This window comes from Protopterus annectens, chromosome 1.part0, assembly GCF_019279795.1.
Source record: "Protopterus annectens isolate FY-2018-M chromosome 1.part0, PAN1.0, whole genome shotgun sequence".
NCBI classification, from domain to species: Eukaryota; Metazoa; Chordata; order Ceratodontiformes; family Protopteridae; genus Protopterus; species Protopterus annectens.
In genome coordinates, this window is record NC_056725.1 from 1,355,076,143 (window position 1) to 1,355,098,792 (window position 22,650).

Consider the following 22,650-nt stretch of genomic DNA (forward strand, 5'->3'; position numbering starts at 1 on the left):
TGACCAAGTTTGCTGATTACTGCAAGTTGGAGGCAATCAATGACTTCCCAAAAGATGTTGATTGGTGTCAGAGCCATGGCCTCAAACTAAAGGCAAAGAAGTGCATAATAATACCCTCACATACCCTGCAAATTACAACATTGATAGCACCCCTGTAAGAGTGGACCCAGTGGTGAAAAGTCTGGGTACTCAGACAGTAAGTTGAACTTTGACCACCATGCGTCCATGGTGGTGAGGAAATCCTTCTATGTGGCTCAGCTTATAAGTAAGGGCATGGCATCTAGATATAAGGATGTCACAATACCACTGTACTCAGTCCTCATTAGACCAGTAATTGAGCACAATGAACCCTTTGGCATGTACCTCACCAAGCACCTGCCAAAGGTGGAGTATCCTCAGAGGTTTCTCACCAAAAACATACAGGGAATAACCAACATGTCATATGCGGACTGATAAAAAATCCTATTTCTGTATTAAGTTTCTTTCTGACTACTGAGGGGTGAACTGTGCCAGACCTACAAGGCAGTCTCTAACCCAGCCCTGAAGAAAATGTTGTATATTGGCAAACTAACTGTATGAGGGTTACCTTCTGCAAAGATGTACACCTGATCTCTGACATGACTAGATTAAAAAATCAAATTTGTGGGTCACATTTGGATTGCACAGCTAGGCTGATAAAGGCCCAAGTGGTCATGCTTGGGAGTTACCAGCATGGCAGCAAACTCATTATGACAGCCATAAACAGGAACCACAGCTATTTCCTTTAGTACCAGTGGACCAAAAAGGTCCTTTGGCCAATACTACAGTGAAAATTCAAGTGTCCCATTTCTTGTTGACACAGGAGCAAATTGATCTATGATTACTTCAGCAAATGCCGTGGACTGGGAGTATTTGAGTTCCTTTAGATTATCCAGAAACAAATGTCCCTATTCAAATCGGTTTGCTAAAAGAACATGCTTTTATTGCAGGAAATGCTGTCCCTTTAAATCTTTTACGTAGAGATTTATTATGCAAATTGAGATGTACTGTTTACTGCACACCAGACAGTATTTTTCTTAATATCCCAAATGAAGCTTTAGGATTGTATTCAAGTAATACCTGTACAGATGAGGGTACCTTCTTTGCTGCTTTGACATTAAAACAGACGTCACACACTGCTAAACTGGAAGGCTTAGAAGTAATCTCTCCATAGCTCTGCAATATATATGAAAATGAGGTATGGCTCATAAAAGATGAAGAATCTGTGCAGGTAACTTTGAAACCTTGTGAGCACCTGCCTATGGTGGTCCAATAACCTTTCTTGGCTGAAGCTAAGAAAGGAATCAAAGTTGTCATTTCTGCCTTACTACACCAAGGCATAATAGTCCCAACTTGGAAGTCCATGTAATAATCCTATTTTACCAGTTAAAAAACCAGGAAAAAGATTTATAGATTTGTACAAGATTTGTGAGCAGTTAATGCAGTAGTAATACCAACTTTTTCTGTAGTCCCTGCCATGCTACTGAGTTCTATCAGATGCCACAACCTTTTCAGTGAAAGATATTTCTTCTGACTTCTATCCATATACATCTGGATAGCCAGTATCTCTTTGCATTTACATGTAGAAGACAGCAGTACACTCGGACTAGATTGCTATAAGGATATGTTGATTCACTTAACTTTTTTCTCTAGTGAAATAAAAAAATAGCTAAATAAGATTAAACTTTCATATGGATCTACTTTAGTTCAATATGTAGATGGTTTACTTTTAGCTTCCAAAACCCCTAATGACTGCAAATAAGATACTATTTTCCTTATAACTAAGATAGTTGAACTAGGATTCAAGGTTAACAAGGAAATTGCAGGTTCAATACTTGGGAATTCTTGTTTCAGACGACGCCAGACAAATCTTGACTTCACATATTGCTGCAATACAAGCTGCACCATGCCTACGACATTAAAACAGCTGCAAACTTTTCTAGGACTGACAGATTATTGTTGTAAACATTTGCAGAAGTAGTGAAACCCTTAGTAGACTTACTAAAGAAAGATACCAATAAACTTTACCCTGGCAAGACTGGCTTGAGCAAACTTTTGTTCAACTAAAAACTCTTCAAACCCTCCTGCACTTGGATTACTTGATTATTCTAAAAGCTTTTTTTCTTGTTTTGTTGTGAAAGAAATAAAGTAGCATTACGCTTATCAGCACAAGGTAGAAATTATGGTTTCAAACCCATTACTTATTTCAGCACAAATCTTGATCCTGTGGCAGCATCTCTCCCCCACTGCCTTAGGGAGGTGGTAGTAAAGGTGAGATTTTCCAAATAGTGGCTGTTTTGACTCTTGGGAACCTCAGCATGTAATACGAACATACAGAAAGTTACCTTCCCTTGTGGTTATTCAAACATGTTTCTGAGCATCCAAAATATTAAAAAAAATGCTTTTTGTTTTAAAAAGGGTTTTAATGGATGCAAGATGGGGAGATTACTGGAATAAAATTGAGCAAATGCAGGCTGACAGTGAAATTAAGGGTTGATAAATCCCCTGGTTTAAATTTGTCTATTACTATCAAATGTATTTTTTAAAGACAGAAAGGTTTGAAAACATTAAATCTGTGAATTGCTTATAACTGTAGTAAATTATTTCTATTTGTTTTATGTTTTATGCATTTATTTCTTTAAGATTTTTTTTGTGTCAGATGATCGAGTCATGTGATATATGTGAAGATTATAAAATGGCTTCTGCTTGCTAATATGGTGTTCTGAAGAAGTCTGTTGTACCAAGGACAAAAGGGCTTAAACTTATTAAATCATTTTTATAGTTTGTAGGTGCCGTGTTTTTTTATTTTTTTTAATAAATATTATATGATTGTTAAATTCACAGAAGATTTAATATGTATTGTTTAGTAAGTTTTAGTATATGTTTATTTTTAATGTTTTATATGTATTTTTAATGGTTCACAATTATTTAATGATTTTTTAAATGAATAGCTTGTCAATTAGTTGACTGATTTGCTTCAGTAAAGTGATGATATAAAATGGAGTGAATGTAGATTTGTTTATGAAGAAGTTCTTAGGATTAAAAGAGAATCAAAGTGTTATGCTAAAAAACTTTTCTTGAGTGGGACTTTCTATTTTCAATGTGTTAAGTTTTTTAGTGTGTTGTGCAGTTCATGTTATTCTGCAGTTCATGTTATTCTGGAGCTGAACTGTTATTTTGGTGGTTACAAAATGTAGATAAATCTATTTTTGTATACTGTAATTCTTTGTGTTCTGCTTCGCAGCACTATCATGACACTGTATCTGTAGCTTTGCTGCAGCCTACAGCAAACAATCACCTTGAATTACAGCCTGGACACCATATACATCAGGTCATTTTCCCAAAATCATTACTTGCAACCCAGATGGAAAGGACCCTACTTGGTTTTGCTTACAACCGCTATCGCCACCATCCGATTAGAAGGAATGCCCAGTTGGCTCCATATGTCACACATCAAGAAGGCCCTCCCTCATAACAAGTGCAGCTGAGACTTCATCCCTTGTGGCTCAATTGAGCCTATTAAAAAGTCATACCAGATGGAAAATCAGGGAAAACATTCCATCCACAGATGACGACTAAAGACTTTTTTACTTTGCCATCCAAACCAAATCCATAAATGAAATCAAATGATTTGCCAATCAAATCACATCTAGAGGTGCTATTGAAAGACTATAACATCATCTTAGATATAAAACTTCAAGATTCTTCCTCTTCTTCATTGATATTATTTTTCCTTCCTTCCTTCCGAAAAAAACATTCAAGGATTCATCATGTTTTTTTGGACAGTGGACTAAGCAGCACATCCAGCAACCAAAAATAATTTGGGGAATCATATCCAACCAACACTTGTGGTTAGATATTACTTGGAAATCGGCTTCATCTGAACTACAACTGAGCACTTCAGCATCCATGTTTACAATTTTCTCAAAACACCCTCCAGCCCCAACACACTTGATTTTTCTATGGCTCTATTAATGCAACAGCTACTGTGATTTTCATTGTTATTTAATTCTAATTTTTGTTTTCATCTGGAACTGTGATTACTGTGAAGACTGGTAGAGAAGGGTGAAGGCTGCCAGCCTAGCCAAATAGAATTTTATACATAATTCTATCATTTGTAAATATGAATGTGAATCTCAGGCTTGTTGTCTTAAATGTAAAAAAAAAAAGGCCGTTACAAAAATGTGGAAACAGTGCTCTCTACTGGTCCAGTAAAAGCATGTTGTGACCCTTTGATCTAAAGTCAGCTCCAGTCAGTCTAGATGAAGACATTCGTTCTATTGTTTTAACCAAGAGTTAAATTGCTAGATTTAAATATGCAAATGTATTTTTATTGCTCTTTTTTTCCTGACCAGCTGCAAGATAACAAAAGGGAGATGTTAAGAATGTAAATGCAGTTAATGTGTAGCCTGGGAACTCCAGGAAAGTGTAACAGAATAATGTAATGTTTATCAGAACTGCAATTTCAATTTAAACAGAGAGAACCAGAGATTATTAAGCATTTTTGTCTCGATCAACCAACTCTCAGCATTCTGCCTGTTTTCTTATGTAAGTTATCTTAGACTTGTGTTTTCTTTTAGTGATAGCTAGAGCTAGAAAGATTAGACTAAGTGTTTTTCTGTAATGTCAGAACTGTACTACTGAATTATTTCAAGTATTTCTGTGTGATCTCTGAACTCTTGACTAGCACTGACTGTGTAGTAGAAAGTATTGTCTTGTGGTTTTAATTATTTATTATTAAATATTTTAAAACCTTTTAACTGTGGCTGGTTTGTGTAGAGATAATTTAAGCTCTAGAGTACATAACATATTTATAGTGATTACTGTACCAAGTCACTCTAATAAGCCTTGACTGTTTAGTCACATCTGCCAACTGGATAATAATATTACACAGTAATAATTGGACATCATTTTAAGGGCCTTTGAGTAGCTGATAAATATTAGTTGGGTGGTGGTAGTAATTACTACCGTATAGTCTGGGTAAAAGGGGCACAGCTGGGGAACCTGTGCCAGCCTTCCCCAGAAGTGTCTGTGTGGTTGTGTAAACTCTTATCTCAAAGTGAGGGCATCTCAGCTACTTGGGCAGGGACATGAATGACTGGTTGGACAGAGAGGGTGCTGGAGATTTTAGCTTGCCCAGCTAGGCTGAGATCTGGACCCTATAGCTGTGCCAGTAGGGAGTCTTATTGGGGACCTGGGGAGCATGGGAGCGACCAGCCCCGGACTGACTGTGATCTCGGTGTGCTCTTAAGGGAAATGGCACTTTATTGTGTGTATTTGTTATCCTTTCCTCATATATGAGATGCCCTCTCTGGTGTTAGTGGTGAGGATTGAGGCTCCTTGATTGCTGGACCAGGGCAGGGGCATCACAATAATTGTCATTTACACCCATGAAAACTGTAAGTACAGAATCATTTTTTATTAGAGATAAATATATCACTACATCTGGGATAGATGCTTGGTCAGCAGTGCATCTGGAACACCTGATAGGCATCCTAAATGTAATGTTTTTTTGCTTCCTTATACACATATGCCAAGACTCAAAGTCGGTGACGGTTGGGTTTGTGCACATATATCTACTGCACATGAGGGAGTTATTCCATTCATTCCTATGCCAACAATTCATATACACCTTTATTTAAACACCTTTACTGAATTATCACTTGTGACAGTGGCAAATTTACATTTATATAAAAGTAATCAAATTGTATGAAACTGACATCAACAAACATTATACTTCACATATATTGCTGTATATCATATAACCTAAGCAACATTACATAAATTATTCAATTCCTACCCCCTTTTTAAACAAGAAACATCTTTATTAAACCATCACTTAAGACATAAGCAATCATACATTTATACAAATGAAAATGAACCACATCAACATAATCCTAGTTGCAAGCATTTTACATCCTACACCATAATGACACAGTCCCAGCTGCAAACATTATACATCACTTACAATCTACCCAATCAATTTCAGTCAAACATTACATAGCTTATTTAAGTCCTGCCTTCTTTTAAACCACATCCCTCCCCTGCATGTACTGTTCTCACAGTTCCCATTTACTCGTATGTAGTTTGCTGCTACCCTTTTCTAAAGATCTTAATTCCAGTTGTTTTATCTCTGTTACTATATTCACTTCTTCTAATATTGTTGGTTTAGATTTTAATTTCCATTTTCTAGTAACTGCTTTTTTGACAGCCATCATAATTAGACACAGCAAGGCCTTACCATGTCTAGGCAATTCTGATTCTGTATCACAGCTAACAAAAAAATCCTCTCCCTTATCACACCAATCCACCCACCCACCATCTTTGACAGTGCATCCTGCAAGGAATCCTTAAAGTCCACCAACGTACCACACTCCCAGAAAATATGTTCCCTTTTTCCAAGTCACACCTCCAACATTTGCTAACTAAGGAAAACTTTTCTGGAGTGTACTTGGGGTATAAAACATCTATATAAACATTTCCAAGCAAAAATCCTAAATCTTCTAGATTTTGTTGCATATTTTGGACACATACATATATCCTTCCATTATATCTTTGTGAATTGCTTATCCAATCTCTATTCCAAATCCTTTCTAACCTCTACTGACTAATTCTTATAGTTATCATGCAATAATGTATATGCTCTACTAATTATTCCATTTTTAATGGCAGCTTCTGTTCAATAAACAGTTGCTTAACAGCAATCCTTCTAAACTCATTCATATTACTGAGGCAATCTCTTATTTTCTACTTAGCATTCTGCAATTGATACACTTCTTGTTCTGTGAGATTCATCCAATTCTGCAATACTTTAACATTAGTCAGTCCCTGTAATAATTCTGGTTACTTCTTAACCACAGCTCCCTTTCATTTCTACCCTATTTTAACCCCCACCTTAATTGTATCCCACTCCCTAGCTATATTTTCAGAAGAAATTTCTATCCTCTCTAATGGCTCCTGAATAATCTCCACTATCCATTCTTTAAATTCCTCTCTTTTCAACAGATAGGTGTGAAAGCATGTGTACCTCATTTTTATTTCATTACCCTGTGTTTTTATTTTAGTTATTATTGGCACATGATCGGAAATAGTTATTGGGTGCATACCAAGACCTTCAATTAAATGCACATGTTCCTGTGAAATTTAAATTCTTTCTACCCTAGCCCAGTTTTTATATCTTGGAGAATACTATGTAAATTCACACCGAACTCCAGTTACTGAATTCATATCTCACATGCTAAATATTTTCATAAATTTCTTCAAAAATCTACCCTCATTTGTTATACTTTCCCTTCTGGGCCCTCATCTTCACTGTTGCAAATTACATTCCAGTCCCCACCTAGAAGTAATATTCCTTGCTGAAAACTGATTATTTCTCCCAGAATTTTCTTAAGCTCCATTAAAAAAGTTTTAGGTGGAATATAAATACATGCCAGTGTAATTCTCTTTTCTTGCCAATAGCCCCCTAGCACTACAAACCTGCATTATTATCTTTTTTATCCTTTTCTATCACTATTGGAGCTCCTCTTACAATTAATATAAGTACTCCTCTTTTCCTTTGTCACAGGTATTCTGCTGAATAACCATCCTGAAACCTTTCTTTATCAAATTCACATGTTCAGTTCTAAGTGTGTCTCCTGTAACATAGCTATTTGCACTCTAAATGTTTTTAATACAGTTCACTACTCTTTCTTTTTTGTATTTATTTGTGAGACCAATGAAATTTAAAGAGATTACAGAAAGCATCATTGCATTAAAAAGTTATTATTCCCACATTTTATGTATAACACCTTTTTTGTTAAATGTTTAGTTCCAGCTTTTGTGTTACATGCATACAGTCTTTGACAGGTTGAACTTTTATACAGTTGTTTCTTGTTATATCCATTTGAGCCTACATCACATCTTACAAAACATTTTGTTTCACTGAAAGCCATAAAAAATATCCCAATACCCCCTAAATCCTGTTAATTTAATACAACCACACAAAACTATGTACATCTTCAAATACTGAAGTTTTACCCTCCTAATAGGAACAAAAGTCCCAAACTGACACCCATACTCATAGATTTGAGTTAACCTAAAAGAAGGGTTAAACATGCTAAGAAGCATGGTACAGCATGTGTCTAATAAGTGCTAACTGGTTTTGTCTTTTCTTTATAGCTCTCCCAGCTGGGAAAACCCCTGAATGTTTTCAGAGAACATTATTTCCAAGCCAATTTCTCCTCTCAGTTTTTTCCTTCAGCCAATCACTCTCCACCATCCTGTAGCCAGATTCTCTTTATCAGGTTGTTTCCATGGAAACAAGAAGGCCAGCTTCAGAATTGCTACTGAGCATACATGGTTTTGCTACATAAAAGCCTCATAGTATTCAATATTCTTTTTTGTTTACTTGCTTATTCTAAAACATTGTTACAAAATCAATCTAAGGTCCTTAATCCAGACATTTCCCCATGCAAGAATGAGAAAACGCACATTATTTTTCCTTTTGTCATGCTGTTTTAACCAGGCTTTTTTTTCATTGCATTGCCTACATCTCTTAAAACTGAAGAAGAAGAAAGAGAGAAGGGAGAAAAAACAAGCAGCAGCACATGTTTACAATCCCCATTACACTTAAAAATAACTTAGAAAACTTTATTTAATAGCATTTACAGAAACCCATAAACCATAAAAATAGTGCTAATGAAAAAACATTTATTTATTTAAAGTTAACTTTCTGCCTCCTCTTCCCCACCCAAAAGTATTTTTTAACATTAATGACATGAAGTATGGCATATGCTTTAGAGCCCCCAAAAGTCCAACAAATTCTGAAAAAGTCCAATATTTCCAGATTTTCCTGTTCTGTCATATTTCACACACATAATTATTGCACTGTAATCCCACATTAAGTTACTGGTTTTATCACTCAATATTCATCTCCATCTCCCAAATCGTGTCACTGCTTCATTTCCAACATACTCGCAATTCTTCTAGTCAGCTCTCTTGCTCTCTTCCTTCACTGCAACATTTTCTGTTGAAACACTGGAAACATTTTCACAGGTACAGTCTTTCTCTGGTTTTTATTACCAGAACAAAAAGCAGAATTTCTTTCTGTTTCAAAGCTCACTTTTTGTTGGACAAACTTCTGTATTTCCTCCTCAACATGCACTTCATCAAAAAATGATTTTGTCCCGCCAAGGAAGAATACTTTGAAGACAGCTTGATACAGCAGTTTGATTCTCACACAACATCTCAACATGCCCTAAACAGTAGAATAAATTTGCTTCTTTTCTGCCTGTTGTACAATGAGTAATCATTCTCCACAAACACTATGTTGTCTCCCTCTTTTAGTACTTTGTCCTTCTGTGAAGATAGGTGAAGGCTGCCAGCCTAGCCAGATAGAATTTTGTAGATAATTCAGTCATTTGTAAATATTAATGTAAGCCACAGGCTTGTTCTCTTAAATGTGAAAAGACTGTATTGGATGCTGAACTGAAAAAAAGTAACAACACTGCACTGTGCTGTACAAAAGCTGATAAATCAAGCATTTCATGACTGACTTTGATAAAACAACAAGAGAGGCAAACTGACACGACCACACTCCAGTTTATTGTTAGCGCGTTCGTATAGCAAATGCTAATACTTCTTCAGACATTTTTTTACCCACATTTCCCTGTTTAAAAAGCATCACAAATACTTTAATCAGGGTAGTTAGGACTCATTATTCAATTAAAACAAATTTACTGTTATGTAACTTGTTAATATTTAAAGGTACTCCTGGGAAATAAAAACATGTAACCTACTAAATGTAAAATGCACTGCTCAACAAAAAGAGCATTATTATGCATATGCCACTTCCACAATAATTACCATCACCACAATAACAAGAAAACTTGAAAATTGAAAATTAAAAACACACAAAAGAATAGGAGTTACATTTATAGCACACATCCTAATATAAATTAATTCTCAAGAGGCCATACCTTATATATTTTAACTTATAAAAATCTCATCTGGCTAATGACTTTAGTTTTAATAAACATTTGATTGAACATTTTTCATTGAGACCAAGATACGTATGTGCTTCAGTCTGCAACTGCCAAATAAGTTCCCACTCTTCTGATTTGAGATTCCAAGGACCCCCCCCTGGCATTTCTGGGGACTTGGTCAACTACAGTACATTGAAAAGAACGTGACTGAAAATTAATAATATGTTTAGCCAAGGCATTGGTAATAGTATTTCTAGATACACAATATAAGTGTTCATATATTCGTTGTTTAAAAGGGTGTTCTGTTTTGCCTAAATAGAAGGCCAAACATTGATGACAAGTAGCTAGATATACTATGCCTTGGCTTTCGCAATTAAACCGGCCTTTTATGGTATATTTCCTACCTCTAATAGAAACATGTGTCCCTACCTGAATATATTTGCAGTAGTGGCAATGTCCACATCTGGCCACCCCCCCAGTTGGATCTGGGATGCTTGCCAGGGGTTTCAAACAAGGTTTTCAAATTTGCCCCTCTTCTGTATGTCACCAAAGGGCCAGTACCCACACTTTCCATGGTGATTCGATCCTCTACCATAAAATTCCAGTTATTAACCAAAATTTTCCTCAAATTAACGGCATCCATTGAGAATTGCGTTAGGAAACTGGTGACAAAATTATTTCGTACCTCCCTACTTGTAGCTGCACATCCTACTGGAGAAATAGGTAATAATGGAATTTCATCCATATCAATGTACCCTTTGGACAAGAAAGGCTTAAAATGGCCAGTTTCCCTCTTATGGCTTACTTCCTTAATTAAACCATCTATAAGGAAGCTTAGATAAGCACGTTTTTCAAACTTATTTCTAAGATTTTCACATTCTTTAAGAAAATCCTCATTGCTAGAGATCATTCTCGAAGCCCTAACTAGCTGCCCCTTGACTACAGCTCTCTTCTGATAGAAGGGGTGGCAACTTTCAAAATGCAAGAAAGAATTAGAATATGTAGGCTTCCTAAAAATACGTGTAGCATATCTTTTGAAAGCTATGTCTTTCCAAAGCCATATGTCCAGAAAGCTAATGGCGCTGTTCATCAAATTGGAAAGTAAACTCCAAAAAATCAGTAAATGATGTCATGATCTCAACTAATCTATGTGCATGTTCCTCATCCCCTTTTAAAAGGAAGAACATATCATCCTGGTACCTCATGTACCAGACTACACTCTCCTTAAAGATGGAATGTTGGAAAAGCTATGTTCGCTCCCAGAATGCCTTGACAGCATTATCAAAACTAGCACCACAGGGGGAGCCCATAGCAAACCCTGATTTTTGATGATAGTATTCTTCCTTGAACATAAAAAAGTTATTCAACACTACCTCTAACAGTGCAATGACTAGATCAATATCTGCCCCTTCCATTTGTTTAAGTATAAGAAAATCACAAACCCATTCGAGGCCTAAATCCTGGGGAATGACTGTGTATAGATCTTTAATATCCACAGTCAAAAATTATAAGAAAGGTCAAATTCCAATTTGTTAAGACCTTCCAAAAAAGCCCAGGGGTCCCTAAAGATTTGTGCTTCAGATTTTAACAAATGTTTTAGTTTGGAATCAACCCATCTGGCACAAGCATAAGTAATGGACTGATGGCCATCAATAATGGGGTGGAAAGGTGGATCCAGTACGTTTTTATGTATTTTCGGGACTCCGAAAATAAATAGAATTAAGGGGGCCGGCATAGTTAGATACTGGTATGTATCAATAGAGATGGATGTATCAATAAACAAGTCACTCAGAAAACTCCTGATACATTGGTATGCCTGATTGAGTTCATTTATGGATACCTTTACGTAACTAGTGATTGTTAACATGCTATTTTGCTGTTGTAACGTGTCTCATCCATGAACACAATTCCCCCTCCCTTGTCCGGTTGCATGACATGGATGTTTTGTGATTTTATGAAATCAATAAATTCCCTCTGAGATTTCGTGATGTTGCTGCGAGACTTGTCACAATTATTTAAATTGTTGAGTAACACTCTAATATGCATTTCACTGGCTTTCTCAAAAATTGCCAGTGACCCCTGCAACGGTGGACTGAACACGCTGGAACACGCTCATCAGAAACTATATTATTATTAACCCCAAACATAATATTTAAGTTAAATTTCCGTGCATAAAATTTCAAATCACACGAAGTTCTAGCTATGTTAGCCCTAGAACTGGGCAGAAAATTAAAACCTTTAGATAAAAAGTCCACCATGTCCTGTGAGATACTCAAGGAACAAAAATCAAAAATGTTAAAGTCACCTTGAGTACTATGATGGATGAAAAGGTTGTTCTCCGTAATATGTTGCCCAGTTTCTTGTTCAGGATATGTTACCTCCTCCTCCGGTTGTTGTTCTTCCTCTGTTGTTTGGGAGGATTGTTGTTGCGGTATAACTGGTTGGTGTTCCTGTTGTTCTGGAAATGAAAATCCTGCTTATTGTTATTTAGGTTTTGGAAACCTGTTGTACCCGAGGAGTCTGCTAAATGGCACTCCTGATTGTTCCTAATCCCATCACTCCGTCGCACTACTCCATTAGGTTCGTCGGCGGCTTCACATTCAAAACAGTACAGTTTTGTACCTACCATAAATGTAGATGTTCGAAGATCCACATTGCTGCAGTCCTTACACTTGGGTAGTCCGCTGTCCTCGGTCGGCCCGAATATCAAAGTATAAGGCTGACGTCGGTCAAGGCGCATTTGACTGACATCAGGACGTCAGGGTACAAATGCGCATGACCGACGTCATATCCTCAGTCTTTTCTTGCCCCAGATGTCAGAAGACCCTAAAAATAAAGGTCAAAACCAAAAGACAGCAAACAACCAACCAACCACCCTTGCACTAACTATATGTACAATATATACAATATACACAATATGTACAACCCAACCCACACAACCGCCTCTAACTACAGAGGGGAAGGAGGGAGGATAAATTGGAATGCAGCAATGTGGATCTTCGAACATCTACATTTATGGTAGGTACAAAACTGTACTATGTTCTTCATCTCACATTGCTGCAGTCCTTACACTTGGGTAGAATCCCAAAGCAGAGGTAAGGGAGGATGGCTAACTACAAGGAAGCAGGAGCTGCCAAAATGCCCTGCAAAACAGCAGTGGCAAAACCAGCCCTGGATTTAGAGTAAAGCGGCAGGTGATAATGCCTAGAGAAAGTATGCACTGAACTCCAAGTAGCTGCCTCCAAAATATCCTTGGTTGCCACTCCCCTCAAAAAAGCTGTAGATGTGGCAGTAGCCCTAGTGGAATGAGGCCTAATCCCAGCTGGAATCTCCTTGCCATGATGGAAATAACAGAAAGCAATGCAAAACCCAATCCACTTAGAAATAGTTTGTTTTGACACAGGCTTGCCCTGAGAACTCAAAGCAAAAGAAACAAACAACTGCTGAGACTGCCTGAACCCTTTAGTTCTGTCCAAATAATAACGCAACTGCCTGTGTACATCTAAAGTGTGCAAAATCTTTTCCCCTTTATTTTGGGGATTTGCATAAAAAGTAGGAAAATGAATAGTTTGGTTTAAAGCCACACTAGAAACCACCTTAGGCATAAAGGAAGGATTAGTACGTAATGATACCCTATCCTTATGGAAAATCAAGAAAGGCTCAACCGCCATAAGGACCTGCAATTCAGAAACCCTTCTTGCAGAGGTAATTGCCAACAAAAAAGCAGTCTTCCATGATAAATATTTCAACTCAGAAGTAGCTGCAGGCTCAAAAGGTTGTAGAGTGAGTTTCTCCAACACAAAATTGAGATCCCAAGCAGGAGTAGGAGCTCTTCGTGGGGGTCTTATATTCTTTGCCCCTCTAAGAAATTGCTTGAACAAAGGATGAGAAAACAATGGTGGGACACAATCATAGTGAGCGAAATTGCTGCAGCATGAACCTTAATAGAAGAGAAAGACAAACCTTTGTCCAGTAACTCAGTAAGATATTGAAGAGCCACACTCAAATTAGGCTCAGAAACATCAAAATCTTTTGCTGCACTCCATAATAAAAATCTCTTCCATTTATCTGCGTACACTTTCCTTGTACTAGGCCTTCTAGCTTCCAAAATCACATTCAAAACTTGTTGTGGAAGTTGAGACCCTCTATGGTTCAAAACAGAATATGCCAGGCCGTTAGGTGAAGAGAGTGAAGTTTGACATTCAGCAAATGTCTGTCCTCCTGTGACAACAGGTGTGGAATCGAAGGCAAAGGCCATGGAGGCTTCCGTACCAGACTTCTCAGTAATGGGTACCAGTGCTGTCGAGGCCAATCTGGAGCTATTAAAATCATCCTTGGCTTGTCCTGTCTGACCTTTAGAAGTACCCTTGGGAGGAGAGGCAGAGGAGGAAAGGCATACACATGAAGATTGCTCCAATTGAAAGAAAGAGCGTCCACTTTCCAAGCTGTGGGATGAAACCTTTTTGTGCAAAACTTTGGCAGCTGATGGTTTAGTGGAGAAGCGAACAGATCTATGTCTGGAGTTCCCCATGACACTGTCAATTTCTGAAATACATGAGGATCCAATTTCCACTCGTGGGGATCCATAATTCGTCTGCTCAACACATCTGCTAAGGAGTTCTGTGCTCCTGGCAGAAACCTTGCCTGAAGATTGAGCTGTAAACTGAGAGCAGTCTCCCACAAAATCATTGCTTGCCTGCATAGAGGATAAGAATCGTTCCCCTTGCTTGTTGATGTACCACATGACAGTTGTGTTGTCTGTTAGAATCAACACCTGCCCTGGAAAAAGTAAATCCTTGAAAGCTATTAATGCAAACTGGACTGCTAACATCTCCTTCAGGTTGATATGTAGATGTTGTAGTCTGGCAGGCCACTTGTCTTGTATCCACTTTCCATTTAGATGGGCTCCCAAGCTTTGTCTGAGGCATCTGTCGTTAAAATCTGACTCGCCTCTGGCCGGGTCACAGAGTGTCCCTTGTTTAGGTGACATTCCTGAGCCCACCACAAAAATTCCTTTTGAATGCAAGGTATTATTTGAATGACAGTGTCTAGATCCTGGCAGTGCTGTGTCCATACATTTTTGAGATACCATTGCAGCTTCCTCATATGCAGTTTGGCATTGGGAAGCACCAGAATACAAGATGCCATGAACCCTAAGGCTTGAAGGACTGTCCTTGCAGTCAGCCCGGACTGATGAGATAGCTGATGGAAGTAAAGGGATAGACTCTTTTGTTTGTCCGGGGTTAAAAGGCCATCTGGGATGCTGTATTCAGTCTCACACCCAGAAAGCACATGTCCTGAGAGGGTACTAGACTGGACTTTATTTCGTTCACAGAATACCCCAGGCATCTTAGCACTGCTATCACATATTCCAAATGATGAAGCTCTTCCCTTCCTTGAGCCAGAATCAGGCAGTCGTCCAAATAAGGCTAGATCTGTATTCCTTTTAGCCTGAAGAAAGCTATCACTGGAGCCAGAACTTTCGTGAACACTCTGGGCGCAGTAGATAAGCCAAAGGGCAATGCAGAGAACTGATAGTGAGAAGTCCCAGCTCAGCAGATACTTCCTGCAACTTAGTCTGATAGGAACATGAAGGTAAGCCTCCTTGAGATCCAAAGTTACCATCCAATGATCTTTGCCCAGCAGAGGTAAAAGCTGCTGTAACGTCAACATTTTGAACTTGGGAATGTCCAGATAAGTGTTGAGGGTAGATAAATCCAAAATTGGTCTCCACGTGTTCCCCTTCTTTGGTACTAGGAACAGGCGAGAATAAAATCCCAGGCCCACTTCTGTCATAGGAACCGGCTGTATGGCCCCTATTTGGAGTAACAGAGAAACTTGCTTGTGAGCCTCTATTCTTTGTTGAGGAGGAACGTCTGGCATGCCTTTGAAAGGAGGCAAGGTATGGAAATAAAACCTGTAACCGTGGTGTATGATATCCAATACCCATCTGTCTTGGGTAATTAAACTCCAATTTTCTTTGAAAAGTGCCAACCTTCCTCCCAAAGGTGCTGCCAGACGAGAAGGCTCTGGCAGCTGAAAAGGTAGGTCATTGGGTCTGTTTACGAAAGGACTGACCCCTGCCCTCACCGAAGACTGTGCAGGAGAACTCCCTGTTCTAGGCCTGAAAGAGCCCTGAGCTCTGCCCCTACCACGTCTAGATCTACCCCTAGACTGGGAATCATAAGAAGGACTCGTCCTCCCCTTAGTAGGCCAATTTCTACTAAACTTTGGAGGCTGGACCTGCAAAAATCTTTAACAGTCTGCATAGACTTAGCCTTGTCTTCCATTTTCTTTAAAACTGCCTCAACAGGAGGACCAAACAACACGTCAGATTGTAAAGGAGCATCTAAAATCCTTGTTTTAACATGTTCAGACAAATTTTGATCCCTTAGCCAGGCGTGCCTGCGAAGAACTGACCCAGTGGCAGCCACCCTAGGCGAGGCCTGTACAGCATCAAAACCACATTGCAAAGAATGCTTACCCACCTGTTCAGAAACATGTACTAAATCTTGCAACTCTTTACAATCAATACCTACTGCCAGAGCATCAACCTTAGACTTCAATTGTGAAAGGAGATAGTTTTGGTATTTCAACATGTGAAACTGGCAATTCAAAGCCCTCATAGCAAGAGTGGAAGAAGTATAAACTTTCTTTCCCCATCTATCCAAGGCCCTAGCCTCTTTGTCTGCAGGAACCGGATTCTTTACAACAGAAGCCTTAACACCTTTAGGCCCCTGGCTAACAGTTTCTGGGTCCGCCCTAGGACTCTTAAAAAGATACTTATGAGCTTCAGGCACCCTGTAATACCTATCCGGCTTAACAGGAGCAGGAGGCAAAGAATCAGGATTAAGAGAAGCCTCTGAAAAACATCTTCCACTACATCCAAAACAGGAGGTATAGCCAAAGGCCTATGCTGGGGTAAAAACAAAAATTCCCTAAGCCTTTTCCTGGAATCAGAGAAGTCTTGGCCTTCCCACTTAAAATGCTCCCTCATGGAATGAAGAGTTTCTGAAAAAGAAAAATCCTCAGGAGGAGAAGCAGAAGGAGTAGAATCATCCACATCAGAATAAGGAGAGAACTCCTGCAAGTCTTCAGCCGAAGACTCTGAAACATCTGAAGCCTGCTCAAAACCCCCCAGCTCAGGCTCCATCCTAGGTCTCTTATCAGGAGGGGGCATAGAACCCCTAATCAAAGTAATCAAATCTTCTGCCATTTTAAGCATATGCTTCTTGGGCACAGTTCCTGAAGAGCTAGGGGTAACACCAACTGAAGCTAAACCTGGCCTGCCCCTGGGAGAAGCCTTAGAAACAGAAGGAGAGGGCCTAGCCACCCTAGGAAGGGAGGGGAGTATAGAAACCTGAGAAGACCCCTCAGCCTGACTTGCCTCCTGAGAGGCCACATCTTGCAATAATAAAGTCTCACCCTGGGAACACAAAGAAACCTCCGGTGGAGCCACCGGCTCCACCGACACCTCTAAAGAACCGGCGTCCGGTACAGACGGTTCTTCTAGCCCACGCTTAACTACTTTGTCCTTGCGCTTCTTGAAGAAGCGGGCGTCGGAGCATCCGACGGCATGTTATAATTGCACCGCTTCCCAAAGACTAACCTTGCACAATCCAACCTTCTCTTTATAGTGCGTTTATTAAATCTAGCACAAGAGCGACAGCCAACAACGTCGTGCTCAGGCCCTAAGCAAGGAATACACAAAGTATGATAATCTCTATGCGGTATCTGTTTCCCACAAGAAATGCAATTATTGACTTTTTCTGACATCCGGTAAATCACTGAGGCAAGAAAAAACTAAAATATTCCCCAACGGGGTACTTAGCCAACTTTGAACTCGGTCTGAAACTTCGAAATCGAAAAATCTCAGAATGCCAACCGGCACTTGCAAAGCTGCTTCTGCATCGGACCATGCGGCAAAAAAGACTGAGGATATGACGTCGGTCATGCGCATTTGTACCCTGACGTCCTGATATCAGTCAAATGCGCCTTGACCGACGTCAGCCTTATACTTTGATATTCGGGCCGACCGAGGACAGTGGACTACCCAAGTGTAAGGACTGCAGCAATGTGAGATGAAGAACATCTGTGATTTCATCAGAAAGAGCCGGCGAAAAGTTGTCAGTTACCATGGTGATTGAAGCATGTAATGCACGGTGGTGAACCAAAGAGGGAGGATCAGGATAAGCAATTTTCTGCCTATACACAGCTTGATCTCTTTTAAGTTTGCAAGTTTTAGTCTCCAAAATCTTGGAGATCAGCACTTTGATACTGGAAAAAGTCCTTTTGAAGTCAAATTCATACCGGCCGAAGTCAGGGTTAGTTTTGATTTCATTATCAAGCGCTTCCAGTTGAGCTTGTAACTCCCTCATTTATTTTTCATAATTGTTAATTAGTAGATTAAGCAAATCTAGACCTTGTTTGTTAAATAGGTATAGCAATTGTAAGTGGAACTCAGTTTTTGATGACACCGGATGGATATTTCCACTGCCTTAGACCCTTAGGGACTATTTTTTGTTTAATACATTCCCTAAAGTACAACATTTCCACTTGAAGTTTTTTGTACTTGACTAATTTGAACTCAGATTCTTTCAGTTTGGAAACAATGTTATTCAAACCGAGGGAATTATTCGTTTGTATATTAGAACCTTCCAACCTGAATAAGGCAGGCATGTTGAAAAATTCAGTCAAAGATGGAACTGCCAATCTGTTAGAATTAATATTATTATTGTCCTGTGGGGTAGTTGTCACATTAGGTGCTCCACTGAGTCCTTCAATTCTGTCGGGAGATGGTACAGGAGTAGTAACACGTCTTCCAATGCTGTGTTACGGAAAGGTTGAACAGTAGATTTGAGCAAGCTATCCTGTTGAGTGATACGCTTAGACAGTTAATCAACACAACCAGATAACTGTTGAATGAGAGCTATTAAGGCCCCTATTGCATTCGCCTCGGATGAGGAACCACTAGCTCTGCTGACTTCCTGCTCCGGCGAAAATAATGATTGGGACGACGGTCCAATGCCAGTTGCCATCACTCACTTGAACAAGGAAAAACCAAAACAAACCAACTGCAAACTGTGAAAAAACAAGATAGGCAAACTGACACGACCACACTCCAGTTTATTGTTAGCGCGTTCGTATAGCAAATGCTTATACTTCTTCAGACATTTTTTTACCCACATTTCCCTGTTTAAAAAGTATCACAAATACTTCAATCAGCCCATTTAGGACTCATTATTCAACTAAAACAAATTTACTGTTATGTAACTTGTTAATATTTAAAGGTACTCCTGGGAAATAAAAACATGTAACCTACTAAATGTAAAATACACTGCTCAACAAAAAGAGCATTATGCATATGCCACTTCCACAATAATTACCATCTCCACAATAACAAGAAAACTTGAAATAACAAGAAAACTTGAAAATTAAAAACACACAAAAGAATAGGTGTTACATTTATAACTAAACTAAAGTCATTAGCCAGATGAGATTTTTATAAGTTAAAATATATAAGGTATGGCCTCTTGAGAATTAATTTATATTAGGATGTGTGCTATAAATGTAACTCCTATTCTTTTGTGTGTTTTTAATTTTCAATTTTCAAGTTTTCTTGTTATTGTGGCGATGGTAATTATTGTGGAAGTGGCATATGCACAATGCTCTTTTTGTTGAGCAGTGTATTTTTCATTTAGTAGGGTACATGTTTTTATTTCCCAGGAGTACCTTTAAATATTAACAAGTTACATAACTGTAAATTTGTTTTAATTGAATAATGAGTCCTAAATAGGCTGACTGAAGTATTTGTAATGCTTATTAAACAGGGAAATGTGAGTAAAAAAACTGTCTGAAGAAGTATAAGCATTTGCTATACGAAAGCGCTAACAATAAACTGGAATGTGGTCATGTCAGTTTGCCTATCTTGTTGTTTTTTCACAGTTTGCAGTTGGTTCGTTATAACTGACTTTGATCTCAGGGCTCGGAGCTGAGCTGTCTGGATGAAGAAATTCTGGCTATTGTTTTGAGACCAAAGTTAATTGCTAGAATTTGCATGTATAATTTCTTTTATTGCTTTAGCTTCCTGACCAGCTGCAAGATCAAAGGCGCTATTAACCTCTGAGTGTCTGTTAGCCTTGGAACCAGAAAGAAATGATGTAATCTGAAATGAATCAGTAGTACTGTGTTACCAATTTAAGAAAAGAAAGAATGAGGGCATTGAGCATTTGTCTTGAGAACATCCAACTCACCAGCACTGTCTTGCTCTATATGTAAGTTCATTTTAAAACTGTGTTTTCTTTTAGATATAGCTAGGCACAAGGAAGATTAGATTAGTTTTTTTTGCTGTAGTGTCAGAACTTTTCTACTGTATTATTTTAAGTATTTCTCTATGATCTCTGAACTCTTGGCTAGCACTGTGTGGTAAGAAGTATTGTTTTATGTTTTTATTATTTATTATTAAATATTTGTAAACCTTTCAACTGTGGCTGTTTTGTGTAGAGACAATTTAAGCTTTAGAGTACATTGCATGTATATAGTGATACTGGCCAAGCCACTCCAATAAGCCTTGACTGTCCAGTTGCACTTACCATTTGGATAATATTGCACAGTATAACTGGACACCCTTTCATAAGAGCCTTTTGGTAGCTGATAAATATTAGTGGATGGTGGCAAGTTGTACTAATGTACAGTGTGGGTAAAAGGGGCACAGCTGGAGAATCTGTGCCAGCCTTCCCCAGGAGTGTCTGTGTGGTTGTATATAACTCTTATCTCAAAGTGTGTGTGTGTGTGTGAGCTACTTGGGCAGGGACACGAAGCACTGGTTGGACAGAGAGAGTGCTGGAGGCTTTAGCTTGCTCACTAAGCTGAGATCTGGACCCTACAGCTGTGCCAGTGGGGAGTCTTATTGGGGACCTGGAGAGAGAGGGAGAAACCAGCCCCAGACTGACTAAGATCTCTGTCTGCTCTGAAGGGAAATTGTACTTTACTGTGTGTGTTTATTATCCTTTCCCTATATGGACACTCCTCACTAGTGTTAGTGGTGAGGACTGAGGCTCCTTGACTGCTGGGCCAGTGCACTGGCATCACATATTAATTGAGGCAGGTAGCTAGTGAGGGACCTAATACTCAAGGGAAGGGGAATCTGTATACTGGGACAAAGAGTTACTGTAAAGAGAATGGACCCCTGAGGGAGGACTAGAAGGTGAGAGGGTACATCAGTTGGTAGAGACTACTGCCTACCATCTGGCGCTTCTAGCCATAGCCCATGATACTCCCTTTGCAGGTCATATGGACATAAAACGTACAAAGAGACATATTATGCAGAACCTCTATTGGCCTGGAATTTCCAGAGATATAACAGGGTATTGCAAGACCTGTGAGCAGTGCCAAAAGGAAAGCAAGGCAGGAGACAAGGTGAAAGCTCCTTTGATCCCTTTGCCTGTAACTGAGGAGCCATTTCAGAGGGTAGCTATGGATATTGTGGGGCATCTGAGTACCCCAGGTTCCAAAGGGAAAAAGTAGATCCTAGTGGTGATAGATTATGCTACACGAAACCCTGAGGCAGTGGCTTTGTTCTCCATTGAGGCAGAAAAGGTGGCAAATGCTTTGTTAGAGATATTCAGCAGGGTAGTTTTCCCAAAAGAAATACTGACTGACAAACAAGTCAATTTCATGTCAGACCTGCTGGCTTGTCGGTGGAAGTACTGTGGGGTAAAGCACCTGAAGACCACTCCCTACCATCCCCAGACTAATGGTCTTGTTGAGAGGTTAAACAATCAAGTCCATGCTACAGGCATTTGCAGACCAGTTTAAGAGGAGTGGAACAAATATTTGCCCCATCTGTTCTTTGCTTACTGAGAGGTTCCCCAGGAATCCACAGGTTTTTCACCCTTTGAGGTGTATGAGCATAGGGTGAGGGGACCTCTAGATTCAATTCAAGATGAGTGTAAAGGTGAGTGTGAACCTCACAATGAGTCTGTTGTGGCATATGTCCTAAACCTCAGGACAAGGCTCAGGGAACTCATGGGCTTGGCCCAGGAGAACCTGGCAGAAGCCCAACAACAGAAAAAGGTGTGTTATGACAGGAATGCTCGAGCTACAGAGTATGCTGTAGGGCAGCAGGTAATTGTTCTCATCCCTGTCAGACACAACAAGCTGCAAGCAGCTTGGGAGGGACCCTACAAGGTGGTAAGAAAGGTAAGCAATGTTAACTACATGGTGGAACTGCTAGGCAGGAGGAAGGGGCACAAATTATACCATGTTAACATGATGAAATCTTACCATGATAGGGAGGCCCTTCTGCTGAGCATTTGCAGTGGATTGCAGGAGGAGTCTGAGGGAGATCTGAGGACTGATCTCCTCAGTGAGGCTTGGCCTGACACCTCAGTGGAAGGGGTAGCAATGTCCCAGCAGCTATCTCCTATCCAGGTTTGAGAAATCCGAGCAGTGTTACAGGAGTTTGAGGACATGTTCACTGGGAAACCAGGGAACACCCAGGTGGATACAGGACCCTAAAGGCCTAGTAGGCAGGCCCCTTATACTGTGCCTGAGAGAGTCAAACAGACTCTGAGGGAGAAAATACAGGAAATGTTGGAACTACAGGTAATTCAAGAGTCCAACAGTCCCTAGACCTCCCCAGTGGTGCTGGTGTCAAAGAAGGATG

General features: G+C 39.4%; 1 protein-coding gene across 4 annotated transcripts in view; it reads right to left on the bottom strand.

The window, feature by feature from the left end:
• FIG4 (FIG4 phosphoinositide 5-phosphatase) overlaps nt 1-22,650 on the bottom strand; it is a 3,828,182-nt gene that overhangs the window by 1,611,938 nt on the left and 2,193,594 nt on the right. The window lies entirely within an intron of this gene.